The 20,000-nt window shown below is 39.4% G+C and overlaps 1 protein-coding gene across 35 annotated transcripts in view; it reads right to left on the reverse strand.

The window, feature by feature from the left end:
- Positions 1–20,000, reverse strand: part of ZNF536 (zinc finger protein 536) — a 340,334-nt gene that overhangs the window by 239,745 nt on the left and 80,589 nt on the right. The gene's annotated exons all lie outside the window — the stretch shown is intronic.

Below are 20,000 nucleotides of genomic sequence, written 5' to 3' on the forward strand. Positions count from 1 at the left end.
CCAAAATCATTATAGCCATTATTTGAACAGAACATTTCAACCCTGCTGAATGCTTGCATTCTTTCAGCACTGTCCTTCTGGTATCTTTTCCAGCCCTTTTTTTAAACTAAATTCATACAGATACCATTGACCAGCACAAGTCACTAAGTGCATTTCCTCCCTGCCATTGCTTTGCATTGCCCCAAAATTTTGCTCTTGCCAAATAATATCCTGCTTTTCTCAACTTTTTGGTTACTGTGCAGGTTTTAGAAATATTAATCTTCAATTAAAATTCACTATGGTAAAGAACGAGAAAAGAAAGGAGGAAACACAATTTAAATGATCTTGTGTCTTCTTAAACTCCAAGAGAGATAATCAAACTTTGGAAATGGAATTTCCAGATAAAGATAAAAGCTCCCATGTCCCATGTTATGTTTCTGTAAACCAGAACACAACTGGCACTTAGCAAGTTGTCCTGTCTGCTGATGGGAACAGCACAGATGAATCTGGCCAGTCCACTTGCACTTCCCTTTCTGAAACCAGTAATAAAGTTTGAGAGGGGTTATTTTTAAAGCAGCTCTTAGAGTGTTCCAGCTCACTACTGTCAGCTTCAGAACACAAATGCAATTTGATTTATAATTACATTTTTAAAACTAGCATTAAAATAACATTAGAGGGGTCATAATCTGAACTTTTTAATAGTTAGGCACGTAGCATACATTTAGAAATGGATCTCCAACAGGATTCATCTGGAACATATTCTGACTGGAATTCCTTCCTTCAACCATTTCAGTACTCTGCTGAAGCTGGTGTGCCAAGAGGCCATGGTGGAGCCCTGTATGTCAGCATAGCTTCAAATGGAAATGGACTGGAATACGCTGCTGAACATTTGCTAGTCAAAGTCTTTTCTTGCATTATATTTAGGCCCATGTTTGTAACACCAATGGGTAAGAAAGTGCTGGAGAGTCTGGAATTAGGCCTTCACTGAAAAGACATGTGTTACATCCATTGAAAAAATCCAGTTGGCTCCATTGCTTCTGAGTCTTGAAGCCACTTTAATTTTCCTGGCCTCTGGGGCACAGAATGATTTGAGTAGTTCCTAGAGGTCAAGTTGTGCTCATGCCAGCCAAAACACATGTGAAGTGAAAAGGCAGCATTCCCAGCCACTGTTCCTACCTGTGGTCCCAGCTGTGCAGACAAATCACACAGGCATTCAGGGAACCTGTGCCTGCACCTCCTGAGAACAAGATGAGCTTCACATGGGCCACAGGTCCTTGCAAATTTTGCTTTGTTCTCCAAGTCCAACCTTCTGATAAGAAAACTTTCCAGCTAATCAGCTCTGCACTGGTACCTAACTACAACTTCAGAGGCAAAAGGCAGACAAGGAATTCCGTTTCTGAACACTAGTGCTGAAGTAAATGAGCTATTAAAAAAAAAAAAAGTCTGTGCCTTAAAACCAAGTTTGAAATTTTATAGGCTTTTACTCCATAATTTGTACTTGAGCCTTCTGTTATTTTTAAACAAATCTAATTTCTTACAGCTGTGAAATTTACATTTTAAGAGTGTCTAGTGGCCATGTGCATTAATTACTTTATTGTAATATTTTAATGAGTTTGGGGTTCAACTCTGAAAGAATCCTTCTGAATCCCTGCTTCCCCACAGAATTACACTAGAACCTGATTCAATCACAACTTCACATACCCCAGTCCAAACCCTGACGGACTTGCACATTATTTTCAGTTGTTTTATGAAATCACTGAACTTTAAAATTGGCTCCAGATTTTAGGACTTCTCACCAAACCAGCATTTCCCTGATTCAGAAGCAGGGCTAGGCTTTGAGGAAATTTGTATTTAGAGCTGAACTTGTTGGCTGAGCCTCATCTCAATTAAAGGAGGCATCAAAATGCTAAGTTCAGCTGTGACAGTTAACATTTGGGCCATTCTTGTTCAAAATGACATACAATGATGCAACTGCTTCCATCTCAGCATAAAAGACATAAAAACATACAGGGCTAAAAGATTAACCTCCCTAAGGAGTATCTAAATTCACCAAGGCAGATTGAAATGCACTACTGTAAGATTCCCACCTTTGTAAAAAACCTGAAAAGTACTGCAGTATCCATACTCTTGCCACAGTATCCCCTTTATGGATTTTGCTGTTTTGTGCCTTACTAAATTAATTCTTCTTCATCTATGAGTGTGCTTAAGCAGTGGTGGGACATAGGTAAAATGAACCTGTTTTTTTCAGACAGTTTTCCATAAGGATTTAATGTCTGTTCTTGCGGTGCTGCAGGTGCAAGTGCTCATCTTGTGACCAAGACAGAAACTTGCAGACCATCGAGGATCTCTAGAATTTGAACTGAAGAGATAAACCTTCTTACAACATCCAATGCACTTTAATTCTCTATGAATAAGCTAAAGATTCAAATCCATAACACACTGAACAATGGGTTCAAGTACAAATACAGATAAATGCAGGGAAAGTGGGACTGTCTGTGTTTAGTTGACTGTGATAACAGAAAAAGGTTCATCAGCTGTCAAGTGCCACTGCACACACTGCACCCACAGAGTCATGCTTGGAAATCTGACCATTTTTGTCCCCAACTCTCACCTCTCTTGGCTAGGGCAAATGCAGAATTGCAACTTCAGTGAACTACCCAGCTTTTAAAAAAGCATGTTTTTAAACCACTTACAATAAGAGCAACAGTTATTATTCAGTACATGCTTTTTATCAGATTGAAGATAAACTTTATTATAACTGGTGGAGATGGTATCAATGATTTGTGGTCTATGTGAATTCTGTAATGAGAAATGGTAATCTGTCTTGGGGCAAACAATATTGTTCTGTTTACTATGCAATTAGCAATATTAAGTCAAGATTCTATAACTGATAGCTGAAAATAGGGGTGGTAGGAAGAAACTGGAAGCACTGGGAGCTGTCACAGGACAATTATCTGAGGTCTATAAATTATTTACGGTACTTTAGCCTGACATTCCCTCTCATCCTCCAAAAATTTTCCTCAGTGCTCCAGAGATGTTCACTGTAAAAGTATCAAGACTGTCAGCAGTTTGGGGCAAAGCCAGAATCTCTCCTTGTTGCGAATACTGAACATACAGTATAGTACGGGAACTTCATTTTCAGAAAAGCAGCAATAAAAAAACAAAAAATCCTTCCAAAAAAGAATTTTACTTTGAAATAATAAACCAACAAGCATGACAAAAAGAGGTGAGACCTAACCTTCGATTCCTGGCATATTTGATGTGAAATGAAGACAGATATTTCTCCTGCATTTAATCTCTTTAATTTCACAAACTGAGTCCCACACCTTTGTGTGACCAAAATCCTGCACTTCTTGTTTACTCTTAGATCAGCCTTAAGCTACCACCATATGGAGCTGGGAACACCACAGACAGAGCAGAAACAGCCCTTAACTAATGGTCAGAGTAAATTGTGTTGGGAGTCAAGTGAGGCCACTCTCAAGTGGCTGGTTAAGAAAAGGCCTGACCTATAACGGAGCTTCTGTGTAGAACAATACATTTTTTACTTTACATTGTAAAGGACAGAACCATAAGTATGATCAGCCACAGAAATTCCACAGCCTTTTTCTAGTCTGTTCCTTAGCTGTACATGTGCAGTCCAGCCCTTTTGGCTCTGATTCTACAGCAGTAGGAATTTTGGGATTACCTCAACAGGAGCCCAGACAGAGCTACAGCAGAGCTTTCACAGCAAACAAGCAAGACCTATAAAGTGTTAGGGTCCTCCTTGCTAAACTGATCTTAAAAAAACCCCCAAAATTAATCAAATGATCACATTCTTAAAGTAGCCAATGGCATTTGCAGCTCTCTGGAAATGTGATGCTCCACAGAGAGCTCCATAGCACCCAGCAGGCAAAAGCCACATTTAAGGCAGCATGAGGCAGCAGCACTCTGGTACACGGGGTGTCACAAGGCAGCCTCACAGCCCCCCTCTGCACCCCTTTTCCGTGCCTTAAATTCCCACATACACTGAATAACATCTGGCAGATCCAGAAGATTAGCAGCTTATTCCACCTTTGTTCTCTGCCTTCTTTTAGGATGAGCAATCAATGACGCCACAGCAGGCAGAACCCTCGGCACAAAAGCTAACAGAATTGTAGAATGTTTTAAGGAATTATGTGAAACTTAGCAGAGAGTTATGGAAGGGTATTCCCACACAGTATCTCTGTAGAAATTCTGATGCTACATGGAAGGGCTCTCAAATGCACTTGACTTTCCTGAACAGTGCAAGGCAAAACCAGCATCAAATGACTGCAAGAGCAGCCTCTTTAAAACTGATAAAAGTACAAACAGTTTTAATGAAGTGTGCAGTAAATTTGAGGGGTTCCTTTGTGCAAAATAACACTGCATCAGAGTTTCACAGCAATAAAACAAACACATACTGTTAAAATAAATGGGAGGAAAAAAAAATGATAGGAGTATAAAACTTCATGTTCCTGTACATAATATCTCAGTGACTCGTGGACATTACGCACAAACTTCTACTCTTTTTTAAAATCCACTATTTGAAGGGAAAAACACACAATACTTGGTATTTATAGGGCTTAATTTCTTTTTCTGAGGAGGTCCTGGGTCAGGTCATTCTTCATCACTCCTGTTCAAAATTTATTCCCAGATTAAGAACTTCCCCTACACTAATAAACAGGTATAATAATTTTCTCCAGAAAGCATTTTTTTTCTTTCAGTAATTAGCCTACTTAAATGTTTTAATGGATCTACTGGCATACAATAGCACAAAAGGTCCTCTGACCATAATATAAAGTGAGAGATGAGATTTCTAAAAACTTTTGTATGAAGGTGGTCTAGGATTGACAAAAACAGACAGCTATAAAACTATCTTTAAAGGTCATAAATTAGGTACTCTCTTAAATGTAATTCAATCATTCACTGTTATAGGAGCTTGATTCTATTAGTTGTCCTATGCATTTTACAAAACAGAACTCCATTAACATTATTCACTTATAGCTTCCCTCTATAAGTGGATATTCTGCTCAACAGGCTTTAAATAGATTTTTTTTTCCCCTCTGAAATTGCTATTAAGCATACTTTTACTCAAAGGGCAAAGTAGGCATAGGATTATGCTTGTACTTCATGCAAAGGATACATTTTCAGCAATCAGAACCACATTCCTATGAAGTAAAAATACTCTATATAAGCCGATTGTTTCTATCCCTCCTAACCTTGCTCAATAAGGACTCTATTCTGATCTTTTGGGTTACACACAAGTTTTCCAATTTGGCTGAATAAAGGTATCTTGTTGGGCAGCTTCATGAGCATATTCTGTGTCTTGAATTCTGACCTTGGCATGTTCAAGGTGGATCTCAATTATAAGATGCTGCTCAGAGAAGGAAAAAATACTTTAATAAAAAAAAAAAAAAAAAAAAATCAGGATTTTTTTTACTTTCTTCAGTTAAGGAATACATTATAGAAGTCCTGCTTTTACATACCTAGCTTTAGGGAAACACTAAAATTGTAAACCTTGATAAAGTGACTACAACACATATATAGCCACAAGATTTTTGGAGCAATTTGTCTAACCCTTAGTTACATTTCAGCCACAGAAACATCTACTGTAGATCATCCGCCTCTGATTTCATGTTGGTTTTGCTGTGAGTGGTCATATGCCCTCACCTCCCACAGCTGAGATGACTCTGCTGTGCAGTCAGAGGGGCAGTGTGCGGGGCCAAGCCGCAGATCCCACAGGCAGTGTCAGCGGGTTTCAGCCACCCTGCCATGCCGAGCCACATGCCGCAATAATCTGACACGCCAACACACTCTGACCCGTGGAGGTGCTGCAGTTGCAGCGGCACAATCTGCACATAAAATATGCATATGCTCAGAGCCAAATCCTCTTTCAGCTGGTTACCATATTCTGTGGTCATGTCTTACTGCTTAAAGCAGGACACATGGCAGAAATCCTACACTGTTGTTCTTCTCATTGGCCACGCCAATCCCAGATAATCAAGTCAGGGCAGATACTCTTTTCTCAGAGGAAAGGGTTGAATTTCATCTGACCACTGAGCTTCAGCTTGCACTTGAGGTTCTAATTTTCTTCTGGTCTTAGCCCATTTCTGTCTTACTCTGGCACACACTGCCCTAGTAAGTACATTTATTACCTCAGTAATTCCTCTGAGGGCTGTCTTACTTTCACTTTATATCTGGACTCACATAAGCATCTCCCCATTTTACAAGGAAACATTTATTAGCCTCTGATAGGGGTTTCCTGTTCCCCCTGCAGAATCCCATTGTCTGTTACTCCTCAAAAGCAGGCTAACAAGTTGCACCCCCCTAGGCAGCTCTGGCTAGCAGTGTTTGAGCACTGGCCATGCAGCATGGACATGGACAAGGCATGGAGGGGCATTCCAGGTGATCTTCCTGGCCTGTTTACAAACCTTTACTCAGCAGGCCACATACAGAGCCAACATGGGGCCCTTACACAGTGGAACCTCTCACCAGCTACCAGCACGGGGTGACCCTGCAATTTCTAGGGTGCCCCATTCATGCTCCTTGCTCATGCCCTCAGGAGCAGCGCAGAAAAGACCTGTGAAAGTCTCCTTCACCAAGGATTCCTCAACTATGAGGTTGATCTTATTACTTTGGGACACTTGAACAGTAGAGGGTAAGCCTATTATATCATAAAAACAGGGATTTCTGCTGTAATTCTTCCAGTTCACAGCTAATTATCTTACATGAGAGCTGCTCGTGGGATTTTTTTTCCAGGTAGTTGTGGATTATCATTGCATATTCCAGGTCCACCCTGCAAAAATCCTCAGTGTAGCAACTATTTGATAAAGTTAGTCCTGTCCAAAAACTGTCTAACACTCTAGTTTTCCAAAGGAAACTTTGGCCATGATCCACCCCCCAATCACGGAACAGACATATCATCAGAGGAGGTAAAAAAGTATAATTGCTAGAAAATAAAATTGCATGGATTTGCCCCAGCTGTAGGTCTGGACCCACCCTAGGGACGAGAAGAAGATTTCAATGCACAGTCTATTTTGCTGGAAACCATGTGAAGTCTCTCATCCACATCAGCCTGCTATTTTTCACTTCTATGGGAGCAGACAACATTCGCATTCAGCTGCTCACTTATAAATAAAAAACATTTTTACATGGGTGGACTGGAGTGGCCTCTTTTTTCCCCCCTCTTTCGGTTCCCATTATTTTATATATTACACACATGTTCTGTCAGCAAAGCTCACTTTGTTATCTGAAACATCTGTGGTACCCTGCTGTGGAGAAGGCCAACACTGCTGCTGCTGTTGCTGCCTGTCTTTATTAGCCACTGATTTGCTGATGTCGTCCTCCGACGGCTCCAGTTGGCCTCCGCAGCACCGGGGCTGCACGGCACAAATGTGGGGTTCTGTGACCTGCCAGAGGGGTCCTGTGGGTTCACAGTATGGCACTTACCCTCTAGAGGAGGGCATGAAACCAAGGTTTCATGTGGGAGCTCATGCAAGCGCTGGTGTTTGTATTTCTAAAGAAATCTCTGTGAATTTATCTGCAGTGCCATTGCGAGGAGGCACATCCTCATCAGAACGAAAGGAACTTCCACCTGAGGCTCTCATGAGAGCCGATAATATTTTTATTTTTTTTTCCAAGTGAAAAGTTGGAAATTGATCTTCTTTAGCCTTATTTTCAAGTGCATTTTACAGTTATAGTCCTGACATACTGCTCAGTCCCACGAAACTCCCTGGGATCTACTGTTGCTGAAAAGATTATTACTTAAGGTATATAAGTATGGATTTCTTATGGAGTCAAGACAAGTTTTTAAAATATCAACTTAGATATGAAAATATATGTATATGTTTCTTAAATAATATATTTATAGATAAGTTATCCAGGTCACCTGATAGGAAATGAAGCTATTTCTATGTATTTTATACATGTACTTTCAGCAAGCAATAGCACTTCAGTAAAATCAGATTAACCATTTCTCCTCTGAAAAATCAAAACCCTCTCATCTTCATATGGATTTCTTATGCAACAGATGAGGGGAATATACATCCCATAGAAAAATTTGAGATATGATTGTTAAACCACAAAACTTAACAAGAACATCAGGGGAAGATGCAAGAACAACTCACGAAAACACTCACATGGACCCAATTTCCAGCTGATGGCATTGCTTCTTTGGGTCTACTGTTTTAAGAAACTGCTTTCTAATACAAAGTTAAGACAATAAGAAGTTAAAGGCAGTTCCGTTCCTCTTTTAAAAAAATCTGGTTATCGATGACACAAAAATGTGAGCTGAGTTCTGACTCCCATAGGTGCACTCTGGCTTCCTTGTAGATTTTTCAGCTCTCTCAAGGACTGGGAGCCTGATACAGGGAATAGTTATGGTATGGAAGCATCACGTGCCTGCTGTCACAGATCTTTTACATGCAAGTCAGGATGCACATGTGGCCAATTCGAGATTCCAGATTGAAGACTGATGTGGAGATAATTATAAATTAAAATAAAACACAACTCTTGAAATAACACCGTGTTTTCTTTACAAAGTAATTGATCACCTAACCCCAGCAGGAAGGTTCAAAAGTTACTATATAACAAAGTGCTAGTAGCAAGCAGCTTGCTGTATCTTTCAGGATCAAGACCATGATGACAAGGATAGAGAATCAAGAAAATAAATGCCACAAAGACATCCCTCCCCGCCTCAACCTCCTTTTGCTTGGAGCATTACTTACTTTTAAATTTGGTTTGTTTGTATTACACAGCTTTAGTGCACCAAAACATCTAAACTCTGTGCAGAAACAGGAAGGATATTTCCATATTTAAAATCTGAACCTCATTTCCTATTCCCTGAAAATAACTGAGATGTGATATCACTGGTCTCCAAAATAATTTTCAGATTGCCCACTAACAATTTGGTGTGCAGTAGAACAAGCTTCAGAACTGCTCCCTGGTTAATTCATCGTGTTTCGCCAGAGCAGGAGCTAATCACCGAGTCACAGGTTGTTCCCCTCGCTCCAAGCATATCCTCAGAGGGAAAAATGGGGTGGGATACTGCTGCTACTGCTGCCTCTTGCTGGGGATTGTCTAAAGAAGGTATTTCAAATCCTCTGGAGGCCAGGGAAGTCACAGATGTTTTCCTCTGCCAGAGAAGTACAAAGTACCTGAGCAACAGCAAAGATCTGATCTTAAACTTGCAAGATAGCTCTTATTTGGAGGAAAGTGTGAGGAAGGAATAAAATTAATGTATATGCATGAACAAGTCCAAAACTTGGAAGATGAACTGAAAAGTCAATTATCATTATAAATTTTAAAACTGCAAACAGATTTGAGCAGGACAGTTTTCGATCTGTCCAGATCCTTCTGCAGGACATATGTACAAGATAGAAAAAGACTTTACATAAAGAAATATGCTAACTTGAAGTGAAGATATTTATGGTTGTGGGGAAAAGAAAAAAAAAATTAGTGCAGTGTTATGCTGGAATGATAGTAATTTCTCTTTTACCCTTTGTGTGTGTCACCGTCTATTGTTGAGCAGCTTTTTAACATTCATCTGAATATTTCATCCATGCAAAAATTAGTCCCAGCATCTTTTTTCTGAATAATGTTTGGCGGTCATTGCTTCACAACTGCAAACAATCCTTTATTGCTATTGAGTGCTACAGTCAGGCTTGTTTCACGCTGGAGGTTAGAATCTGATCCTAAGTCCATTAAATCACAGAGTCTTTTTAAAGTTTAATCTTGAGAGGATTTGAGTTATAAACAAAGGACACTATACATGGGGAAAGAAACAACAGAAAACTATGAACTTATGACATTAATGCAACCTCAGGTTCAAATTTTGTGTGTGATTTAGCAAGAAAATTCTGAGCTTTCGGCAGCAGCACATATGCCCTGGCATGTGGGCAAAGCTAAACTGAGCATTGATGCTCACATCCAAAACACACATATGGATCCCATTTTACTATAGACGTGATTCTTCATGTGCAAAACATGTGTCTGACTGGTTTTCTTTGGCTTTTTAAGATGTGTTTCTTTTTCTCTGGTGGGGGCAGGGAGCAGAGAAGTAAATAAACATTTTGCATGGTCCTTGAATATACATTATCTATGAAGAGAGCAGCCTGGGATTCAAGGGCAGGTAAAAAGCCTGGACTTCAGCTAAAAGTATCAATTCCAGCAAACAACCAAGTGCCGACAGAGAGAAACTTAGTCCACTCTACAACTTCTGCAACACACTAATCTATCCCACTCTATAATTGCTAGATAGGAAAGGGAAAAAGGGCTCCAGATGCTAATAACTTGGAAGTGGTAATTAGAGGAGTCCGCATTACTGCTGCGAGACTCCCATCTTCCCTTGATTACTGGAAAGGAATTTTTTTCCAGTGGGTCTCCTTCTCACTTCTAAAACAAGCAGCACTTCTGTGCTCCTAAGCCTCAACTCTGTCTCACTAAACACATCAGCAGGAATTTGATTGGGCCCAGAAAACTTTCTCTGCCTTCCTTAGCATTGGAGGATGCTGTTTCCCGTAGAAAATGTAGGAAAATATCCACAAGGTTATAGGGCGACCTAGGAGGGAAGCACCACAAGCCCCAACTTTTAGCTATACAAGATGAAAATTGCCTTCTACAGCCCCAGCCTGAGTGTGACAGAGAACAAGAGAGTCTGCTTCCCTTGCTTTAAAGGGTAACAAATATCTTTAAAGGCTCCTCGAGCATTTATAATCCCTGGGATCACGGAGACAAAGTAAGTCTGGAAAGGGTCTGAACATCGCATGAGAAAGTAAAAGGGAAAATACACTTATCACAAAGAGGGAATGCATTTGTATTATTATATTGAAATAGCACAAGGCTACAATGACAGGCTATAAATTTTTCTCTTGGACTGTAACCAATATTTTCCATTTCAAGTAACAACAGTGTAAGAAAGAGCAACCAGAATTAATAGGAATTATGGACATAAATTGGTAGGTACTTAGGTGAAAAAGAACCTCAAATTCAGCTGCTGTTAAAGGAGAAAAGGTTAACTAGCCCTGTGAGCAACCCTTGGACCCATTTATACTGCTGACAAAGTGACCAAAAAGGTATGCTTAGATTTTACCAATGATGCCATCTTTATAATTTTCAGATTCATAGCCCAGAATGATACAGTGAATTTTTGGCAGTGAAAAGTGTCTTGTTTTTATGCCTGAAATTTAACATTAAACATAACACTAAACCTAATCTAGGATCTCAGATAATAATAGCAGTGATAGTAACTACATGGTTCTGCAGTGATGAGAATTAAGTTACAGATATTTCTCACTTCTACTTTTTCTGATTTGATATGTCATTTCATTAAACAACCATGAATTATTGAATATTAATAATTTTAAATCAGTAATGTGCCTTAAGATATACATGTTCAGACTATTAGTATTTTTCTTAACCATTTTGTTGCTGTAACTGGCTATTGAAACACTGGCTTCTTAGTTAAAAAAAAAATAAAAATCAACCAACCAAGGAAACCAGGACTGCAAGGAGCCTGTTAGCCAAAAGCCAATGTGCAGTACCAAAGCTGGGTCCACAAGATGGGCAATCTCTCCTCTATTTTAAGACTCAGTCCTGCATTTGGTTTGGTACATTTAAATCCACGTGATTTTCTATCCTGTCCATCAAACCTTGAGAAATATGTCTTAAAACTGAAACTAAACCTGACAAGTCATCTTTTTTCCCCACTATACAGACTTCTATAAAGGGAAGGACTGTGAATATTGTAAAGAAATAAAATCAATGCAAAGTGGTTAGCACAGGTGTTGCTGTTATTGTGCTCCATTTGGAAAGCCCACACATTCAGCACACCTTCAATTCGCACACCCAGCTGTGGGAGGTGGTGGGCTATTGTTAGTTTACAGGTTTACAATAAAAAGCATGAAGTAATATTGGCAAGCTCAGGAGCTCTTTTTTTTTTTCCTTATGATGTCTCCCTGCATCTATTTATCTAGTTCTCCTTGCTTTGTTTCTGCTTTTATATTCAGCATATTCAAAAAAGGGTCAGGAGAGGTTTTAAAGATGTAATGCCACGTTCAAGCCTTTTGAACACTAAGAGAAAACCTCAAAAGGTTCACGCATAAAGGAACAAAGATATAAGGATAGCTTTGAACCTGAGGGGCTCTCTCACTGCAAGCAAGTGCATTGCCAGCATGTCACAGGTGTACACCACATGAGCAAGTGAAAAAATAAAATGCCTTTGTGAAGGGGTGTGATGCTGACGGGTCCGAGTGCAGAATGCATTAATCCCAGGGTGAAGGCGTGCATCTGTTAGATATTTATATAGTTCCTACTAGTAGTTTGTACAGATATCTGAGCAGGTGAACGTCAACAGCTTTGAAACCATATGTTAAGGGGAGCCTGGGAGAGGGCTGGGGAAGGCCACCAGGCATTCCATGTCTGACAGGAGGGCAGGCACCCCCAGCCTGAACACAGCCTGGGAAGTCGGCACTCCAGGGCCAACCTCACACTCCTGCTGGCTGAGCTGGGGGACAGCGGGGCAAACAACCGAGTCTTCCTCTCATTTTCCCCTCCTGGAGCAGGAGATACCAAATCTGACCACACAACGATCATTTTCTTCCATGTCTCTCTAATTTTTTCTTTTTTTTTTTTTTTTTTTTGTGGGGATAAGTAGAAATTTTTTAATGGGTTCAAAAGGGGTTTTTTGCACAGTTGCATTAAGATAATTTTTAGATGTTGACTTTCGTTTGTTGGAAGAAGACAGAGTGAAGATCTCCGTCTCCTGGTGGTTACAGGAACACACTCCAGCAGAGAAGAGCCAAGTCCTGTTCCTTTGTCTGCTTCAGAAATTGTTTTATTCTATTTTTTATATATTAACTCCAAGACACTCAGATTTGGGAATGACATGCATCAGAACCTGGGTCATCCCATTTTCCAGAATGGTCTCCTGAGCACCAGACTGCATTCCTGGTAGGTACATGTATAAAACACCTGTTTTCAAGAGAAAAAAATCAGTTTTAAGAAAAACAATGCACTTTCTAAAAGTGACATTTTGTCTATAGTGTTTAGTTTCTCTACTAAATATCCTCAGCAAGGAACTGCAAGAATTCATTCATCTTTGAACAAATTTATAAAACATGCTGAGAGGTCTCTGGCTGAAACGTATGAATTTTTTTTTTAAGATTAGTACAGAGTATTAGAATCTAAAATTTGTCAGTTTATACACCCTTTTAACCTAGACCATTCAGTTACTCCTACCATACATGACTTTGGGGAAATTAAAGGAAAACTGTTTTGATAATAAATGTGAAGCTTCTGAAGGAGGTATGTTAGGAAAATTTTCCTTCAAATTAAAAATTTCTGTAAAATGGAGAAAACAAATGTCTCGAATCCGCTTCACTTCAAACAGCCTAGAAACTACCTTGAACCCTCCATGGTTCAAGTTTCTCTCAAAGGTAAGGGAATCAAAAACTAGCTTGGGAGACCTCTAAGACCCTATTGCTAGAGGAGTAATTCCACCTTTGAAAATCTTGGTGCGATGAAGTGAATTCGTCAAGAATTGCAATTTCATTTTGTCCTCAGAGGTCCATAGACACACACAGTGCTGGAGAAATGTGCCTTCCTCACCCTGTAGTTTAGCATTGCCCAAACTCTGCTCCAAACATTACCAGTCCATAGTAAATCCCATGAATTTCAACAGCTCCACTGCGGCTGTTGCTAAGTGCTTCTGAAAATATCTAATCATACCTCCCCATCCTCTTGTATATCTACCTCTCACAATATCAGAACACACACTCTGTAGTAGTAGCCCTTTTCAATTTATTTCCCACATACTTCCCTTGCCAAGAAGATATTGTTCATTCCTCCTCCTTCACTGAGTAATTAACTTGTTCCAATCCTTGGAAATGAAACACTCACCCCTGCTTTTGCCCCAGCCCTCAACAACCTCTTGCAAGGCTCCTCTTGCAGCTCGCTACCCCATGGGGTGGGGGAAGAAGACACACCATAATTTCTCTGTGCTTGGCACCTGAGAGGGAATAATCACTTGTCTTTTATTGCTCTGCTTTCCTTTAATGAAGCACAGTTAATAAAGAAGGGGTGGGAATGAAGCTGGTGGTTTACCAGAGACCCACCACCCTTGCTGCTGGAGGCCCCTTGGAGTGCCCCCCACTCCAGCACCTGGTCTAGAGTGGGAAAATCCCAGTGATGCTCCATGGAAAGGACAACATCAGGAATGAAATCACCACTGTGTATTAGAAAATATTAATTGAAATTTTTAATTTGGGGAGTTGTGCATCACACAGCATCTATAAAATATGCCCTAAACATTCTCAGGACTACAGCTCAAAGGGTTGGATTAAAATTGAGTAAAATCAGTCTCTCATTCTTCTGTTTAAAAAATGAGAATTCATTTATTCAGTTTAATTCAAAGATTTATATATGATTAAAATTACTAAAAGATGTCTAGCTTTGCTGCAATAAACTGCAATGGCCATCAAAATATTGATAGTCATTGGTAAATTACTTCTGGTGTTTAATCAATGTTATTTTTTTATCATCCAATTTTTTCTTCAAGTCAGCTTCTAACACTAAACTACATTTCATCAAGGTTGGTAAAATGTTTAGAAAGGAACAGATGTCAGAATATGGGGATTGCCAATAACACTGATGGAAGCCAGTAATTTCTTTCCTGTCCAAAGGCAAAAGAATGAAGAATAATCTAGACTGTATACAATAATACAAGATTTACTACAACATTAATGGCTATAAAAAGTAAAAGTATACAAAAGCTATCTCCATTTCTTTCAAGCCATCACTAAGGGCAGTGTTTTTCAATTTGAGACAATTTTTACAGGAAAATTAAAGGTCTATGTATTCTTAAACCTTTAAATATCCATAAAACACAGATGAAGACACAGGCTAGCCTTAGCTGCTTCCAAATATACTTGTATATTAGTCTATTGTGCAAGTTAATAATTTTGCCAAATCTCAAAAAATGTGGATGCAATCTTTCCTTTAAGAAAGCGGCTCAGCTTGTTATTTACAGATTGTAACATTTACATAAGAGTTTGGTTTAACAAGAGATATAAATATAGATAAAACCCTTAGGACTTCATTCTTTAAACTGCCCTCTAAAAATCTGCCCTACAATTTGCACACTGAATTTTGTGCAGACTATTCTTGGAAGCCTTTTGTGAATTAGGGAGAACTGACTCGAAACAGGGGCTGGTTAATCACAATTTTGCAAATTGTACGTAGCAATCATCCTCACATTGTGAAATTCAGATCTATAAAATGCTGATGTTTTAAAGCTGAAAAATAAATAAGCTAAGTAGGAGTACTTTGCTAAGAAAGAAAAAAAAAAAGAGTAGAAGACCCTTTGCAAAGAAATCCTTAAAAAAAAAAAATAATTAGAATAAGAGAAGTGGCATCATAAACAAAGTATATCTCCATTCCAGATCTCAACTGGAAAAAACATTACCAGCTGTTCCTGCCCCAGTCTCTTGTCAACACTCACCTGAATATACCAAGCTCCTGCATTTCTGAGAATAAACCTGCGAGAGTTTGGTATTTTAGAAGGCTCCTGTATATTCACCTACCACCTGGAGAAGCCTCCAGTGCAGGAAGGGCTGGAGAAACTTCACCCTTCCACGTGTCCATGGCTGTCCATCTGTGTCCCCAGCCAGAGCTGCTGTGACCACACACCAGGACTGTCACCTGGGCTCCAACTGCAGCCACACGGGCACAGCATGGTTATGCACAGCACAGTTACGGTGCATGCTGAATGCAGGCACTTGACAATAATGGCTGGCAAGTAATAGTTTGAGGAAGAAGGAGCAGAATTTATGTGGAAAAGATGATGCCTCAAAGAAGAGTTTTTTTGTTCTGCTTTAAGCTGCAGCTAACGTAATTTCAGCAGCAGCTGACTCAAAATTCTTCTTTTCCACACAGGTTTTGCAATTCCTAACATTCAGGATAGATGAAGGTCTCTTTCTATTTGTTTTGCCTTATCTGTTACAGAAGGGCCTTGAAAACCTGACTGTTTTGAGTGTACAAGGATATGCAGAAATTCATGCAAAGCATTTTCTGTTACCAATATCATTCTAAAGACAAGAACTTTCCATTGGGGTTCAGCAGTGACACAGTGTGTGTCAGTCACCTTCCTGCCATTCCAAGCCCCTTCACTATGGACACAAGTCACAAACAGTGGAAACTCTGTTTTCCTGATGTTGATCCTCCCCAAAGGTCAGGTTTCTTACCTCAAACATTCCAGCAGTTGCTTAGACTGCAGTTCAGGAATTTTGTGTAACATTGCTTCTAGAAAGCAAATATTTATGTTAGTAAATACCATTAAAGCATTACTGTTATACAGGTATTCTCATAAGCAAACTGCTAAATAGGAAGAAGAGACTTTTAAACTAAATGAGTAAAAACATACTGTATTTGTGTATTAAACAAACTTAACCATCTTACTTGACCATGCTAAGTGTTTTGTCAAACGTGAAGTCTGGCTATTAACTATTTTTATGGGAATTAATGTTTTTAGAATTACTACAAATTCATAGTTCATGTCTTTGAGAGCAGGCAGATGCAGACGGCCCTTCAATGGACAGAACAAATAGGCATTACCAGGATTTCACAAATGTAGTGGTCAGGAGAAAAAGAAAAAGGAAAACAAAGGACCTGCAGGAATCTTATAGGGGGATGAAATAAGGAGATTCCTCTTGAATGGGAGAGGCTTACATTCATGTCTGGCTCTGAAAAGGTAGATCAGGGATTTAGCTTCACACATGATAAGTGAATATCCTGGGCATCAAGCTCAGTTATTCTGGCAGAGCACATTTACTCACCCACTCCTGCTGGAGTTACCCCTTTTGTTGTCCTTTTCCCTTTTTTAATTGAAGAGAGCATTTAGCCTACAACTTCATCATTGCATCTGAGCATCAAAAGGAAAAGAGTTCAGGAATCTCAAAGTACATATTATTTATTCAAACAGAACAGCTTTAGCAATTCTGGCCAGAAAAACACTTTTTAATATCTGGAATTTGTAAAGGATGAAAAGAAAACTCTCTCTTTTCAGTTCCATCCCACTGCTCAGATTGGAACCAAGATCTACAGAGGTAGAGCCGAGCATCTTCCTTTGTTTCCTCTGCTTCTCACTTTTGAGGCAAAGATGACATCAGGAAAAGCTCCTATGTTATTTATTAATTCAAAATAAACATACTTCTAAGGCCCTAACAGATGATGTCTCTTGTGACATGGGAAACCCAAAGCAATGAAGGGCTGTAGGTGGGAAAGAGTTGTTCAGGGACAGGATCTAGGTAATGAATGCTCCCATAAAAACTTTGGAAGATTCTTGTTTGCTATTTTGAAGACAACCTGCCTGTGAGTCCAGATGTACTCATCCAGACTTTCAAACACACATTTCAATGTGATCTGAGTTTAAATGTAAGATGGTAAATGAGCTATTCATCATCACACAAAATCATCTTAAATATCACCTGAACCATTTCACTTATTTGAGAAATGATGGCAGCTCTGAAGTTGAAAATACTGTATATTTCAGAGGTAAAATGCCCAAGACTGGATTTTTTAATTTAACATAATGAAGCCAAAAAAGTGATTTATTCCTTGTTTGTTACATCCAGTTTGCTGATAATTAGGCAAATGCTTTGCCTCTATGTTTTTGTTACCTTCCTGAGTATTTCTACTGAAGGATTTTACTCTTCCTGAAGCCCAGCTTCTATTCATGATCTGAGAGCATTGTATTTTCTATTTGTTATTGTGTTTTAGGCAAAGATGTTTCAGAAACATAATTTTAGCATGGATTCAAAATTCAGAACTCTTTAAATAAAAATAATTATGTGTCTGAGAGCCCCCACAAGACTCCAGCAGCAGGTGATTCGCAATCCCAGTGCTCTGGGGTTGGAGCAGCAGCCAGTGCAGGCAGGGCACAGGGCAGGTACTCACACACAGAGCAGCCCAGCAGTGTTTGATTCTGTCTGTTGACCCAGACATTAGGATGTTTACTGTCTGCATCCGACTCCTTCCCTTCCTGAAAAGCTCTGCAAAACCAAACCAGCTCACGACATGTCAGCTTTCTGACAAATACATCAAGCTCTGGCTCCTAACATTTCTCTACTGCTTGGGAAGGTTTGACCTCGTGGCTCTGACAAATCACACCAAGTGCCTGGACAGCACAAGCAGACATTCCTTCACACCAGTCCAGAGGCTTGCAGGGCAGCATGAGGCATCTGCTTGAGAAAACTCTAGGCAGTTGCCTAGGAGCAGAGTAGAATGCTGCTTTACAGTGCACCATAATTTTATTTTTATTACTACTACTACTACTTAACAGGAGTACTTTGGAATGACTAAAGTTGTCTGCTCAAAGCCAAACTCTTGCCAGATGCTGCTGCTCACAGTCCAATCCGAGAACAGCAGAACTTCCTGATGCTGCCTCTGAAGGGATACAGACCTTGATTCCATGAGCCAGAGAGACTCAAGAGATACTACCAATTAAAAACAAAATATCCAACTCCTAAAAAAATTAAAAATTCTACAAATCAGCATCAGGGTATTTTAAATTATCCCATAACTCCCATAAGCAAAAGAGCTTGAAAATGTCTCTCTTAGGAGACAGTTTAAAGTATTTTTTTTGCTACATCCACACAGGCAAGAGATCCCACCCTTAAAGTTTTAGAGCACTGTAAGATCCAGAGGTATTAGCCTCATCAAGCCATTTAGAAAAATTTAAAGAACACAACAATAGGAATAACACCTTCTCTCAAAACCAATGAAGTGACAAACCACATTAGCGATCATGAGTTTCAAATTTTAAAAACCTTTAGCACTTTAAAAATATTATATAAAATAATATATACACAATATAGGGAAGTGTAATGAGAGTCACCAAATCTGTTTTCTCCTCTGTGATCCTCATGGCAAACTAACTCTGGTCTCACTGCATTTGTGCATTTCAAGCCATCTCCTGCCTTGCACCAACCTGGAGCTGGTCCACACCAGCTGCAGCTCTACCTGCTAACTGGGGTCATTTTAAGTTTGTATTGAATAACTTCCTCTGATTACCAATATTTTTAAGAAGTTCAAATCTAAAATCTCTGCAGCTAGAAATATACAACATGAAATGTGGGCAGCATAAGAAAATTTGAACAGACACTCACAATTTACTTGGTTCTCTGTTAGGGGAATGAGAAAGATGCACATTACTTCCATTATCTGTCCTTAAGTGTTTTTTGTCAAATTTTGACTCTGCCACCACTCTTCAGTGACAGACATTAGGTATGACATTTTTTGACACAATGTCAATAGTGACATCAGTAATATTTGACACAAGGCACATTGGGGTTATTTGACACAGACAATTGGATAGCTCAGGGCACTGGAGATCCAATGCATAAAGAGTTATACCTCCAAGTCACCAGTGAATATCCAGCCCAATGTTTTCTAGCTGCTACCAAATGATGGCTCCTCAGAGTCTCACAGAGGAGGAGTTTGGGTATATCGAACAGATGTCCAGAAAACAAAATTCAACACAATAAATTACATTAATCTGTGCCCTATGTTGAAACAGCATGGAATGAATAGTCAGTGACAAAGCTATTCTTCTACTGCTATCTGTAATTCCTTTTAAAAATGGTTGAATCCCTAAGGAGACATGGGAGGATCAAATGAGTCAGAGAGCACTACAGCTTCAGTCTCCTGAATAAGATTTCTGTCTCAACAGCTTTCAGTCCCATGGCTTTCATTAACAGTTAAATACACTTAGGGGAAAACACAAATGTGAAATCTTACTTTCAATGATGTGTTTTCCAAATATTTCACAATTGGCTAATATACAGGACTCACAAATGCTGAACAGAAGCAAAATGAATTACATATATGATCACTCTAGAATTTCCTAGAGTGCCACAGTCCTGATTAAACAAAGCACTTCTACCTACATCCAATACAGCACTCATCTAAGCCCAGAGTCTTGCAATATCTATTATGCATCTGGCTGAGCTCCCAAATCCTGCATCCAGCCC

This window comes from Cyanistes caeruleus, chromosome 12 (genome assembly GCF_971803275.1).
Source record: "Cyanistes caeruleus chromosome 12, bCyaCae1.hap1.1, whole genome shotgun sequence".
In the NCBI taxonomy this organism is placed as follows: Eukaryota; Metazoa; Chordata; class Aves; order Passeriformes; family Paridae; genus Cyanistes; species Cyanistes caeruleus.